The sequence below is a fragment of the Nicotiana tomentosiformis genome, chromosome 7 (genome assembly GCF_000390325.3).
Source record: "Nicotiana tomentosiformis chromosome 7, ASM39032v3, whole genome shotgun sequence".
Lineage (NCBI taxonomy): Eukaryota > Viridiplantae > Streptophyta > Magnoliopsida > Solanales > Solanaceae > Nicotiana > Nicotiana tomentosiformis.
The window spans coordinates 118,103,307-118,117,819 of NC_090818.1; the positions used below are offsets into that span (position 1 = coordinate 118,103,307).

A 14,513-nucleotide genomic window follows, 5' to 3' on the forward strand; every position below is an offset into this window, starting at 1 on the left:
AAGATCAGAGATTTGAAAAAAAAAAATATTTTTTGAAGTTAAATTGAAAAAAAATATTTTTTGAAGTTAAATTGAAAAAAAATATTTAAAAATTAAAGTTATGTTTAGACATGTATTTTAGTTGAAAAAATATTGCAATTTTGTGAGAGAGAAATATTATTTACTTGCAAAAGAGGTAAAAACTACTTTTTCAAATTTGAAATTCATCTTCAAAAATTCAGTTAAATGTTTAATCAAAAACTAAAATGCCATTTAATGATGTTCTTTATCATTAAATGCTATTTTATTACATCTGGTTTCTAGAGTATTTATTGCATGTTATCGCCACTATTCGACCAGATCTACGTAATATTTGTTGTTTCTTTAAAAACTCCGTCTAGGGATATTATTGTTTGCGAAGATTAGCCCTTATTTCTACAAATTTAATTATTTGAACCAAGTTTTATATTTTTTGGTCAAACAATTTGGCGTTGTCTGTGGGAATTTCTTAGGTAATTTTTTAGTTTCTTCTAGATCTACAATTGATGCAAGTCACTAACATCAAAAAATCTCGAGATCTCCCTTCTTTGTGTGTGCAAAACCCTATATGGCAGGTAACCGAGTGGAAAGGACGAGGATAACATGTGGCTTCCTAACCAACCTCTTAAACGTCATCAACGAAAGCTGTGAAACGGCAAGTGAGGACACGACGCCTAGTGCGTCCCCTAGGCGAGAGCAGGCACCGCCCCCACACTGCAGCATAACAAAACTCAATGGGAGAGGGACCTCCACGTGTACAGAGGAAGGGACACCCCCAGCTGTGAAAAAACTCCTCGAAGCATGGCTAACTGACTCATTAACAAGCATCCTCAACAAATCCGCTCCAGGCGCGACTGCAGAAGCCGCGGGGACTTGCGCGATACAACAAACAAACGAGTAGTGCAACCAACCCCTCCCTCCAACGACAGGTATAACTTACAATGTTCACTACAAGAAAAATGACTTTTAGGGACGAGAATAATGGTCCCTAAAAGCTTATTTCTGGTCCTAGAATATCTATAGCGACCGGTTAAAACTGATCGTCACCGGTCGCTAGATCCTCCGCCGTTAAAGGTTATTAACGATGGGTTTGACATCTGGTCCCTAAATGTGTTTGGCGACCAGACTAATATTGGTCCTTGAAAGGTATTAACAACTAGTTGGAATCTGCTTTTAAGGACCATAGTCTGGTCCTTGAAAGGTATTAACAACTAGTTGGAATCTGCTTTTAAGGACCAGAAATATGGTGTTTACTGCAAATCAATGTCATATAATATTTAGTGCCTTTAAACATTTAGCGACGAGTTTACCGGTCATAAAACGCTCTAAGGACAAGAAGATCTGATCCTTAATCTTATTTAGGACCAAGCATGTGTGGTCAAAATTCTAATTTTTCATAAATTTTCAAATCTGATATATTCATTCTACAAATAGAAAATTTAATCACAAAAAGATAATATAATGATAGATATGGTTTCATATATAATAATTACTGACAAAATTAGTGGCACTGTACAACCATGGTGAAATATTTTTTGGACTACCCTTCAGCAAAAGTTTTAGCTAATATCCCTAAACTTAATATGATATTTTGTCCAACGTTCCTAGCAAAGCAAAAGTCTACTGATTGTATGTCTTCAAAACCCGCATCTATATTTGTAAACTTTAGCCTCCAAAACCTGTAAAAATATTCAAAAAATCCTTTTAATAAGAAATTGTAAATATCACTAGAAAATTATATTAAATAATTTTTTCAATTTTACTCTAATAATAATTTGACCTCTCACCTTGAAAAGTGTCCAAATTCACCAAGTGTAGTATATATACACTTCAAAAATAAAATAGCAATGTAAACGAGGCTGCATGAATATAAAAAAAATGAATTAAAAAAACTATGTTATATAACTGTTGTGTCATTTATGAAAACCTAGAAGGATAATCCTCAACCAAGAACAACAAATTTTGTTTCAAGTTGAACATCTAAACAATAGTTTATATGTACTTAATGAAAATCTAAACAATAGTGTATATCCACAAGGCACATCTGAAACATCAAAGCAGTAAAGCTATAAGGAATTTTATTTTTACTGAAGTTTGATAGCTTTTATGCATCTAACTTGGTAGGTATTCATGCAGAAATGATGCACTTGTGGGTAACTTATCAAAAGCTCTTATCACAGCAATTGTGGAAGTTTCTTGTATCGCTAAACATGAAAAAATAAGACCATTGCAATGTGGAGGAAGCTATAGCATATTTTATTTTCTTGAAGTACCAGCAGATGAAACCACTAATTGCAGCAATTGTCATATACTACATAGTAAATACACGAGAAAGCTCTTTAGTGCAGAGCTCGCCATCAATAATAGACTAAGCCTTAATTCCAAACAAATTGAGGTCGATTATATCAATCCTCTCAATAAATTGTCGCCACTCAGACATTCATGAAAAAGCTCACAGCAAAAACAAAATCAATACAACACCATACAAGTAGCAAGTAACACCATACAGTACCAACCCACTTTTAAATGCAACACCATACAAATAAGTTGATGAATTCTAGCGACTCCACAAATATTTTTTACATGTAAATAGTCCATGAACTCCATTGACTTCACAAAGGTACATCAATTAGAAAAAGAAATTTACACCAGCAAATATAGTAAAACAAGCATTCTTAAATATATGCATTGAACTCATCTTCTAGTGAGGCAGATTGTCTCCCTCCATATTATTTGCATATAGTGGAATTGACCTATTTCATTCCACGTCGATTGGGTGGAACTCTTTGGTAACACACGCTGGGTGAGCATGGGGGAAATTGAAATTAAGAAAAGACAATTGGTGCAGGATTTAAGAAGCATCATGGGTGGGGTTTGAGCTGCATTTTGCTGTCAATGGTATTCCTTGTTGATTCAGCTCATTGATCAACAAGTTAAATGGAATACTACTGGGAGATTTTTCAGCTTTAAAAAGCTCTTCTTTAGCTGTTATAGTAGCATGAAACTTACTAACACATTAAGCAATTTATACCTCTTCAATCCAAAAAAGACCAAAAATTCAATATAGCACTTATAGTGAAAAGCTAAAAGACTAGAGGGATTTTACTACTTTCAGCAATATAACATTTCATCTAGGACTGTTTTACAACAAGATAGAACACACCGTTCTACTTAAAAGAGAAGCACGGATACTCCAGAAATTGATAGAAAATAAAGTTTCTAATTCTCACTTTGTTGGGTTATAAATGAGCCACAAATACTCCAGAAGTTGAATACAATAAAAAGTAATTGCCAAGAATTCTAAAAGTAAACCAATGCATACTAGACTAGCTGACTAAAAGTTAGAGAAGTCGAAAAAAACTGGCTAAATATTACATTAAACAAGTTTTGAAACTTACTAACACATTAAGCAATTTGTACCTCTTCAATCCAATAAAGACCAAAAATTTTATATAGCACTTACAGTGAAAAGCTAAAACACAAATGTAAACCAACAACTGTAAATTATATTAAGATGATCTTACTAGTTGCCGTGGTCTAATTATTAGATGTTCGCACATTGAGAGAAGTCTTAGAGGTTGTAATAGTGATATTTACTAGTTGAGACTAGTTGCAGCAGTCTCACTATTAGTTGCAGCTAAAACACAACTTTTAAGCCAAGTAACACATTAGTTGCAAGAGAGATTTTACTAGTAGCAGCAATGTCATTCATATTTGCAACAGCAATAAAACTTTTCATCTAGGATAGTTTTACAACAAGATAGAACACATCATTCCAATTAAAAGAGAAGCACAACACTAGGCATCGGGTACTGTATTCAAATATTTACTGCTAAAGAGAAAAGATTCTCTAAAATCTAATACTAAATTCCTATTAAAGGGACTGAAACATAGAAATACACTCACAAACAATCTAAACAAAATGAAGTAAAGATAATTTTTTTATGGAAAATAAACAATTGCAGACAAATCCTTACTCCAACTTGAATAAAACCAAAAATTCTTCTAAGCGTAAGTTTCAAATATAAGAACAGAGAATATAGCAGAGGAAGAACAAATTTGAAGGGAAAAAAACCAAACAAAGCATAGGCTTTTACAAACAATTCACAAAGGGACACCCAATCAAATATAATCTAGAAAAGAAATTGATTGTAAAAATATTTGTTGCGCAGCAACCAATTTCTACCAACAAAAAAAATTAAAAAATTAAGATTTCACAAACCTGCAAAAATGGGTTGTTGAGAAATAATAAACAAAGGTTAACTCAGAAGATATATAGAGAAAGAAAGTGTGCTTACTTGTGGTGAGATGAGTAGCAGATTTTCAGCTTGATATTCCCCCCAAACCTGCAAAAAATGAGTTTAGCAAACCCATCGTAAGAGAGACAAAAGAAAAATGTTTCTTAACATACCAAGAAAAAATTTTCTTAACATACCAAGAAAATGCCTTTGAGAGAAATATGGAAATTTAGGGGATTTAGGGCTTTTACTTCTATGAGGAGTGAGGGAGATGAGACTTGACGGTAGATTTAGGTTTGATAAAAGTTAGAGTTTTTTAAGTAAATTTTATTATGTTTTATTCCAATATTGGTATGGCGTCACTTTCTCCGGTAAATTTTTATTTTAAGGACCATACATTAGAACAAATTTTATTTCTATTTAATATTTTAACAAAAAAATAGAGATTTAAGGACCGGTGTATATTCTCGTCCTTACTAGTTACTTATAGGGACCAGATTCATACATCGTCCCTAAATGTTGGTCCCTAAAACATCTTTTTCTTGTAGTGGTTACTGATAGTGCACGTGATAACGCCCTCGCTGCCATTCTAAAAAGAATGGAAGAAATGGAGAATGCAAATAAGGCATTTCGAGACCAGATGAAAGAATACCAAGGACGGGTTGATAAGATATCAAGCGCTCCTAAGTTGCCACCAAAATGGGACGCCGGCAGGTTTATAGAGTAGTCGTACAGTGATGATGCAGCCCCGCATGCCATACCAAAGACCCTCAAAATGCCACCCTACCTCAGGATATACGACAAAATGACCGATCCTAAAGATCATGTAATTCACTACGTCACCGCTGTAATTCACTACGTCACCGCTGTGAAAGGCAACGACCTCGCCAAGGAACAAGTGTCTTCCATTCTGCTGAAGATATTTGGTAAAACCCTCACAGGAAGGGCATTAACATGGTATTCGCAGCTACCAACCCGCTCCATAGAAACTTTTGAAGAAATGGTTGATAAGTTCGTAGCCGCCCACGCCGGAGCCAAGAAGGCCAAGACAAGAGTAAACGACATATTTGCTATCAGGCAATCCTTGGGTGGGGGACTAAGGGACTTCCTCGTCCGGTTCAACCATGACACCCTCTGTGAGTTCCACTAGTAACGTGGGTACTAAACCAAAGATTGCATCGCCCTCAGACAGAAAGTTGTAAACATGTTACGGCAAGGGCATCTCAAAGAATAGTTAAGCGATAAAGAGAGGACCAACTTCGCCAGAGGGCATGAACATCATGGCCCTCCAAAACTGCCATCACCAGCTCGTACCATCAACATGATCATCAGCGGCGGTGACGATACCTTTGTCAACGACGTGAAGTTCACCACCACTCACAAACTCAAGCGGTCGATCACCTGTGAACAGTATGACGGACTCGATGAGAGTATCATCTTCGATGAGTCAGATGCAGACAGTTTGACTTTCCCTCATAATAATGCCCTTGTTATTACTTTACGCATTTTAGATACTTATGTCAAGCGCATCATGGTGGACTATGGAAGCGGTGCGCGCATTATCTATCCCTGATTCCTTACCCAAATGAGGCTCGAGGATAAGATAGTGTCGCGTTGCATCACACTAACCGGTTTTAACAATGCAGTTGAGCGAACATCGGGGGAAATTACACTCCTCGTCTTGACCGGCGGTGTAACTCTAGAGACAACATTCCACATCATGGACCAGGCCACCGCATACAATGCCATAGTGGATCGACCATAGATATATCCCATAAGAGTTGTCCCTTCCAGCTTATACCAAGTAATTAAATTCCTAACTCCATGGAGAATATTCAGTATACGCGGAGAACAGCGCACATCCCGGGTATGATACCGCATTACCTTAGACAGCACGGCCACCCAACAAAGAAAGGACAAAGAAAAAGAGGCATATTAATCAGCAGGGTCGAGGTCGGAGCACGACGAGAACGGGGACGATATCAAAGACCCCGACATGATCGAAGCTGCATGATCGACAATAGAAGACCTCGACCCCATTCAATTGGACCCTAACGACCATAGCAAGAAGGCCTATATCAGTTGCAAACTTCAGGAACCAGGTAAATTCAGTCAATTCTTAACAGCTAACGCAGATTTGGTTGCTTTCAGCCATGCAAATATGCCGAGCATCCCAAAGGAAATCGCCACACACAAATTAAATGTCGATCCACTCCACCCCCAGTGAGACATGCCAGGCATAAATTCAACTCCGTAATTAACGACACAGTGTGCGAGGAGGTGGAAAAATTGTTAGAGAATGGCTTCATCAGGGAGTCTAAGTACCCCAAGTGGATCACCAACATAGTAATGGTCAAAAAGAAAAATGGGAAATGACGGATGTGCATGGACTTCATAGATCTGAACAAAGCATGTCCGAAGGATTCATTCCTGTTACCTCATATCGACCAACTCATCGACGCGATGACCGGTCATGAATTATTAAGTTTCTTGGGCGCTTACTCGGGTTATAACCAGATCCTGATGGAAGAGGAAGATCAGGAAAAGACCATGTTCATCACCCATCAAGGAACGTATTACTATAAGGTCATGTCATGTGGGCCAAATAATGCGGGGCTACGTATCAAAGATTGGTAACGAGGATGTTCAAAGACCAGCTTGGCAAAACCATGGAGGTATACTTAGACGATATGCTGGTCAAATCCAAAAGGGCAGAGGATCACATCGATCATTTGAAGGAAACTTTCGACATACTCAGAGGATACCAAATGAAGATGAACCCGGAGAAATACACGTTTGGCATAGGCTAGGGAAAATTCTTGGCTTTCTTGGTGTCACAGCGAGGGATCCAGGTCAACCCCAACCAAATCAAAGCTATCGAAAGGAAACCAAAACTCTTGACCACCAAAAAATAAGTCTAGAGGTTGACTAGTCGCATCGCCGCCTTATCAAGGTTTATCTCGCGGCCGTCGGATAAGTGCCATAAATTATTTGGCGTACTCAAGAAAGATAATGGCCTTGAATGGACTACCGAGTACATCCAGGATCTACGAGAACTAAAGGTATACCTATCATCACCGCCCTTGCTTTCGAAACTCAAACCTTGAGAGGCGCTCCTCGTCTATCTAGCCGTATCCGAAGTAGTAGTAAGCACAGTCTTGATCCATGAAAATAAAGGTACGCAATCTCCCATTTATTACATTAGCAAAATGCTCGTCGACGTCGAGACGAGATACCCACACCTCGAAAACTTGGCTCTAGCCTTGGACGTAGCTTCACGGAAGCTTAGACCATATTTCCAATGTCACCCCATCTCAGTTGTCACAACCTTCCCCCTGAGGATCATTTTGCATAAACCCGAGTTATCGGGAAGGCTGGCCAAATGGGCCATCGAGCTAAGTGAGCATGACATCATATACCAGCCGCGAACGGCGATAAAGTCATAAGTGCTCGTCGACTTCATCGCTGACTTCAGCGCAAAAATAATGCCTGAAGTCGAAAGGGAAGCCATCCAAAATTCCCTCCAAACACAAGACCTCTGGGTCCTATACACCGATGATGCATCCAACGCGTCAGGGTTCGGACTGGGACTCGTACTCGAGGTCCCAACATGCGAAGTGATTCGCTAGTCCATAAGGTGCCCGAATATGACTAACAATGAGGCCGAGTATGAGGTCGTAATTGCAGGTTTAAGGCTAGCACTCAAATATGGAGTGAAAAGGTTAAATTGTGATGTGACTCCTAGCTTGTAGTCAACCAAGTCACAGGGACTGTCCAAATCAAGGGACAAAGATTGCAAAAACACCAGACCGAAATCTGAAAACTACTGCCTGAGTTAGACGAATGTCCTCCCAATCAAATCCCACGACCACAGAATGCCAAGGCAGATGGCCTCACCAAACTAGCCGCAGCGACCAAAAACATGACCGAAGATAAAAACGTAGTCCACCTCCTCAACTCATCACTAGACCAAATCGAGGTAAGAATCATAAACTTAACTTGGGACTGGTATAATCGTATTATCGCATATTTGCAAAATGACACACTCCCAGACGACAAAAAAGAGGCCAAAAACTAAGAATGTAAGCGGCCAAATACAACCTCCTCCATAACGACATCTACAAGAGGACTTACGGCGGCCCTTTGGAAAAGTGCTTGGAAACGAACCAAACCTAGAGCGTCCTCGGAAAAGTCCATGAAGGCCATTGCGGAGCTCACTTCGGCAATCGAACATTAGGCAGATGCCTCATACGGGCAGGATACTACTGGCCCACCATGAAAAAGATACCGCAGATTTCATGAGAAAATACGAGCAATGCTAAAAGTACGCCCCAATGATTCACCAAGCGGGCAAGCACCTCTACTCGGTCACCTCCCCTTGGTCGTTCATCAAATGGGGAATGGACATTATGGGCCCCCTCCCAGCAGGGCGAGGTAATGTACGATTCCTTTTGGTTTTAACAGACTATTTCTCTAAGTGGGTGGAAGCAGGAGAATTTTCCCAAATACGGGAACATAGGTAATCACCTTTATATGGAGAAACATTATCTGTTGGTTCGGCCTTCCCAAAGAAATCAGTTGTGATAATGGACCTCAGTTCATAGGGAAAAAAACCGCCGAATTCTTCGAGAAATGGCATATCAAGAGGATACTCTCGACCCCATATCACCGCGCGAGTAATGGGTAAGCAGAGTCCTCCAACAAGTTAATACTGAACATCATGAAGAAAAAGCTCGAAGATGCCAAGGGACTGTGGCCGAAAATACTACTAGAAGTAATATGGGCCTACCGAACAACTCCGAAAACGAGCACAAGAGAGACACCCTACTCTTTGGTCTACGGGACTAAGGCAGTAATATTAGTCGAGGTCGAAGAACTCAGCCTAAGGCACTCCCATGAGAGCGGCACGTGTAACAACGAAAGCAGAAGGCGGGAACTCGACGAAGAGATATGGCCTACATGTCACGCCCCATCCTCGGGAGGCGCGACCGACGCTCAACCGAGTGAATCCGGTCGAGCAAGCCTGTTAGATACTTTCTACCCAACTCACCCATTATCAAGAAAAGACATTTCATTAATTAGACAGAAGGAAGTTCATACATACAACATTAACCCATTTTCTTAGCTATTTTGCCTTTAAGTCTCAAAATACACGGATTCTTATAGTCTGAGTGGAACAAGTGATAAAATATAATATATACTTGTTTAACATTCCCAATACCCATATACAACCCACATAGTATCTACGGAGCCTCTAAAGATACAAAAGAGAGTAAACATGGTGTCAGCAAGAAGGCCCCGACTATACCTAAAAAAGTGACCACAATATAAACAAAAGGTACAATACATGACCCCGGAATGAAATGGGGCTCACCAAGTCCGCTGAGAAGAGGATGCAGCACTATCTGTGATCAACATTGTCTGCTATGTAACCACCTGCATCCATTTAAATATGCAGCGCCCACGGCAAAAAGGATGTTAGTACCGTCGAATAATACTAGTATGTAAAGCTAAACACCAACTCAATAGAATGAATAATAATACAAGAGGAACAATCAAGAATTCAATAAGGGCTTCAAATAATATTAGAACAACAAGTTAAGGATCATATACATTTTCAAGTCAATTTTCATATTATTAGGTTGGGTGATCTTTAGTACCGATATTTCACAATTCACAATACCTCTGTATTCTTACACGGAGTCCGATCTCGACTCGATCGGCTAGGTCGTCTCATTTGAGACATTACCACAATTTTGTTATAATTTCCAGCACAGTACCACCATGTGAGCGGCATGGCATCCGATCACGGCCTGATCGGCTAGGCCATCTCATTTGAGACATCAACCATTTTCACAATTTCATCCACAATACCACCGTATTCTTACACGGAGTCCGATCTCGGCCCGATCGTCTAGGCCATCTCATTTGAGACATTACCTTTTTCAGTCAATCATCTCACATCGTACTTCTTTCATATACTTTCAATTCATTAGCACTAGTGATTACGATTACAAAGTCATTCTCGGTACTTGGTCGTATTTCATAGTTTCAGTCCCTTTTTTCACATTCAAACATCATTATCATTATCCACAACAATAAGGCTTCCCATTCAAGACATTAGATTCACATATGAGCAATTTGGGAATCTTAGGCGCATAGAGGCTTTTCATACAATTTGGCATAACAACCTTTATTTCGATCTTGACATGAAGTCTTAACATTCCTAACACATATTTCACATTTTGAACATATTTTCAAATGGCAAGATGACATGATGAAGCATTTAGAATAAATATTGAACAAACATCCTTCAACACAACCACATTAGGAATAGCCAATTCAATAATGATCAAGGACTTACTCCAATTACATGAACACCATGGGATTCGATTCTAAGAAGAATGGGGGTTTAGCCACCATACCTCAATTGAGCTTCTCAAACTCTGAAATGACCCGGAATTCTTAGCAATTTCAATCTATTTTAAAAATATAACAAGTTAGACCAAAATTAGGAAGATGAACATGGTTTTAGCTCATTTGAGCATATTATCAAACACTAGGTGTGCATCAATGTTTTAAGGCCCTTTTTGTGGAAGAATCCATCATTAACCAACCCATTCTCTATCACTTTTAGCTCACAATCTTCCCACGTACTACAAGGATACATACATGCAAGGTAAGCACTCTCATCCCTATGAATTACCTTACTAATAGCCCATTCTAGTTACATTTTGAAATTAAGAGTTTGGGTGATAGAATCTTACCTCTTAGAAAGAAGACCTAGGTGCCTCTCTTGATAATCTTTAAGGTTTTAAGTGAGAATTGAAGAGCAATAAGATCACTTTCTCCCTCTAGGACCCTCTTTTTCACTCTAAAAATATCAGAAAATATGATCAAATAGTCCAAGGTAGGTGTTTTAATGAAATAGGGTCGGGTTTAAAAACCTCAAAAATGAAGCTCCGGAATAGGTTCTGCAACCGCATAATGGTTATGCGGTCCGCGAAATGACAGCGAAATTGGGGTGCCAAAACTGGAAAATAAACTGACCGGTCTGCAGTCACTATGCGGCCCGCAAACCTGTTCTGCGGTCACATAGTGCACCGCAAAACCTCCCTCCGAAAAATTCCAAGGCGGGATATGCGACAAGAGTGCGGCCCGCGAAACGGTTATGCGGTTGTATAATGGCCGCGAAATTGACAACAAAAATGCCCCAAAAAACTGTCCCACTCTGCGACAAGTCTGCGGTCCGCAGAGTGGTTCTGCGGCTGTAGAATGGGCCGCAGAAATGCCTACTTCTGCCCAATATTTTCCTTCAACTCCCTAGCACACTGTTCAATCCAAAAAGTCTGAACTGCGGCTCACAAGCTCACCGCGAAGAATTTCTACTATTATTAACTTATACGCCTACTATGGCATCACGGAATCCGAGTTTTTAGGAAAGATTTTACGGGGCCTTATACTACATAAGTATGGTCGCCCAAAAACAACAAGCAAAACACTATTCCAACAAGAAAGCAAGGCTCAAACCGCTCAAAGTTGGGGACTATGTACTGAAAGCTAAAACTCAAGCGAGCAAAGATCCCAGGGAAGGCAAGTTGGGAACAAATTGGGATGGTCCGTACAAAATCACAGCAGAAGCAAATAAGAGTTTGTTCCAACTAGAGACAATGGAAGGAAAACTACTATCAAACAATTGGAATATCAGCTACCTCAAATACTTCAACTTCTGAGAGAAAAAACGTCCACCAAGACGTACTCCTTTTTCTCTCAATTGAGTTTTGTCCCATTTGGGTTTTCATAAGGAGGTTTTTAACGAGGCGGCGAAGGGAACACTTTGAGTCGAAGTATGCGAAGGTAGGGCCGTGGTTACTATTTCATTGCTCAACCTCTCAATACTCTCCAGATCGACCAATGAAGGGACTAGATAGACTGGGACTGGAACGCCAGCCAACACTCAAAAATCTATAAATTTCTCCAAGTATGCAACAATGTCAAAAAAATAAACTTTACGTTTATCAAGACACCTTTTTCGTATTAAGGTTATGTTCGACCCTGCTAGAACAAACACATACCGACCCTCGACCGCGATTTAATAAAAGGTTATATTCGACCCCACTCGAACAAATACCTATCGGCCCTCGGCCGCAATCTAATGAAAGATTGTGTTCGACCCTGATCGAACAAACACCTATCGTTCCTCGGCCGTAGTTTAATCAAAGGTTATGTTCGACCCCAATCGAACAAACACCCATCGGCCCTCGGCCGCAATCTAATGAAAGGTTGTGTTCAACCCCGCTCGAACAAACACCTATCGGACCTCGGCCGTAGTTTAATGAAAGGTTATGTTCGACCCCAATCGAACAAACACCTATCGATCATCAACCGCAATTTAATGAAAGGTTATGTTCGACCTCGATCGAACAAACACCTACCGGCCCTCGGCCACAATCTAATGAAATATTCTGCTCGACCCCACCCGAGCAAACACCTATCAGGCCTCTGCCACTTCTTAACACACAAAAAAAAAATGTGTAATCGGCTCCAAGGCCACGGCCATCTAAAAGACAATACCAATAAGGGAAAAGAGCAAAACAGGCAAACAATAGAACTAAAAACATACAAGTACAAAAAGTAAACCACATGAAAGGAAAAAGATGCATAGAATAACTTTGATATTTCATACTTAAACATTTTACAAAGGCCCATGAAGACGCCGACAAAAATAGACAAAAAATTACAAGGCAAAAATAAAACTATTGATCGCCACCATCACGATCTTCAGTGCCTTCACCACCTTGGCCACCGATACCTTTGCCATCTCGATCCCCCCCACCATCATCGCCTTCGCCCTCAGGATAAGCGGTATCGTACCAGGCGCCCTCTTCAAGCCAGTCTACGCCCTCATCCTCCCCCTCACAGGCCTCAGACGCAGTAGGATCATACTGATCGCGTCCAAATGCACACCTCAAAAGAAGTATGAAACGGTCATTTGCAATTATAGAAATCCAACTAAGAGTCAGGGTCGAATTCACAGGAAGCTAAGATGGGAGTTAGGGGATATATATTCCATTGCGCATGATTGAACTATCTAGATTGTACTTCCACAAAATTATTGGTTTTCTATTTCTAATTTTACTCCATCATATCAGATAGAGGTCTTGGCACTTCCATCATATCTAGATTGTACTTCCACAAAATTATTAGTTGGTCTATTTCTATTCCATTACTCCATCATATCAGATGAGAGTTAGGGGTATATTTTTATTCTGTCTATTTTCATTTCAGGCAGTATGTGGAGTTTTGTATAATCTACTAGATGCCCATACACTTATGACACCAGGTCTTGGCATACACATTGGTAGAATTCAGTGTCTTATTATTTTTCTTGGATTTAAATTTTATTGATATATGTTTAATTTATTAGTTGGCTTACCTAACTATAGTGTTGGACGTCATCACGATCTATATGTGAAATTGGGTTGTGACACAAAGAGTGTACCTTGTGTAGATAAAAGGACATTTCTCCAATTTCAATTGTAATGTCACTTGGAAGTCCTGATTTACAACGCCTGACAGAGTTTACGCATAAGTTTCATAAATTCACTGTTGATGTTAGCTTAATCAACTGAAAAAAAGACTTTCAACAAATTATTGGATAGTATTTGATAGGTACTGGTTATTTATCAACTTATTATCTACTAATAAGATATCCATATAATCAACATTAGGTTACATAATCAAAACCAAAACCAAAACGCCCCCATATCTTCGTTCCTTTCATTCTTCAACTTGAATATATGAAAGTTAAATCAAACATCTAATGGTATGTATATCTTTGACCACTAATCAGCTAATACAAAAGTAAGCTGGAATTTTATATTTATTAACACACTAATACACTTGGGAATACTGAATCAATTATTTAAACTCTACTAAAAATAACAAAAAATAAGAATATTATGTACAGGAAAAAGAAATATGGATATAATACTATTGGCCAAGGACGGAATATCCAAAGCTAATGGCCTCTCCTCAGCTGAAATGAAAGCCAAACTATCCATACTCTCCGCCTTACTACTCAAGGCATCTGCAACCACATTTACTTTGCCCGGATGATACAGGATAGTAATATCATAATCTTTTAGTAACTCAAGCCATCTGCGCTGTCTCAAATTTAGGTCCCTCTGCTTGAACAAATGCTACAAACTGCGATGATCAGTGTAAACTTTACAAGACACCCTATAAAGATAATGC

General features: G+C 39.3%; 1 long non-coding RNA gene across 1 annotated transcript; it reads right to left on the reverse strand.

Moving 5' to 3' along the window:
- Positions 1 to 1,472: 1,472 nt before the first annotated feature.
- On the reverse strand, positions 1,473 to 4,587 carry LOC104092650 (uncharacterized). Its single transcript, XR_685481.4, has 4 exons — positions 4,454 to 4,587; positions 4,317 to 4,364; positions 1,806 to 1,877; positions 1,473 to 1,697 (listed from the first exon to the last, which is right to left on the reverse strand). It is a non-coding gene; the product is annotated as an uncharacterized lncRNA (long non-coding RNA).
- Between the last annotated feature and the right edge of the window lie 9,926 nt (positions 4,588 to 14,513).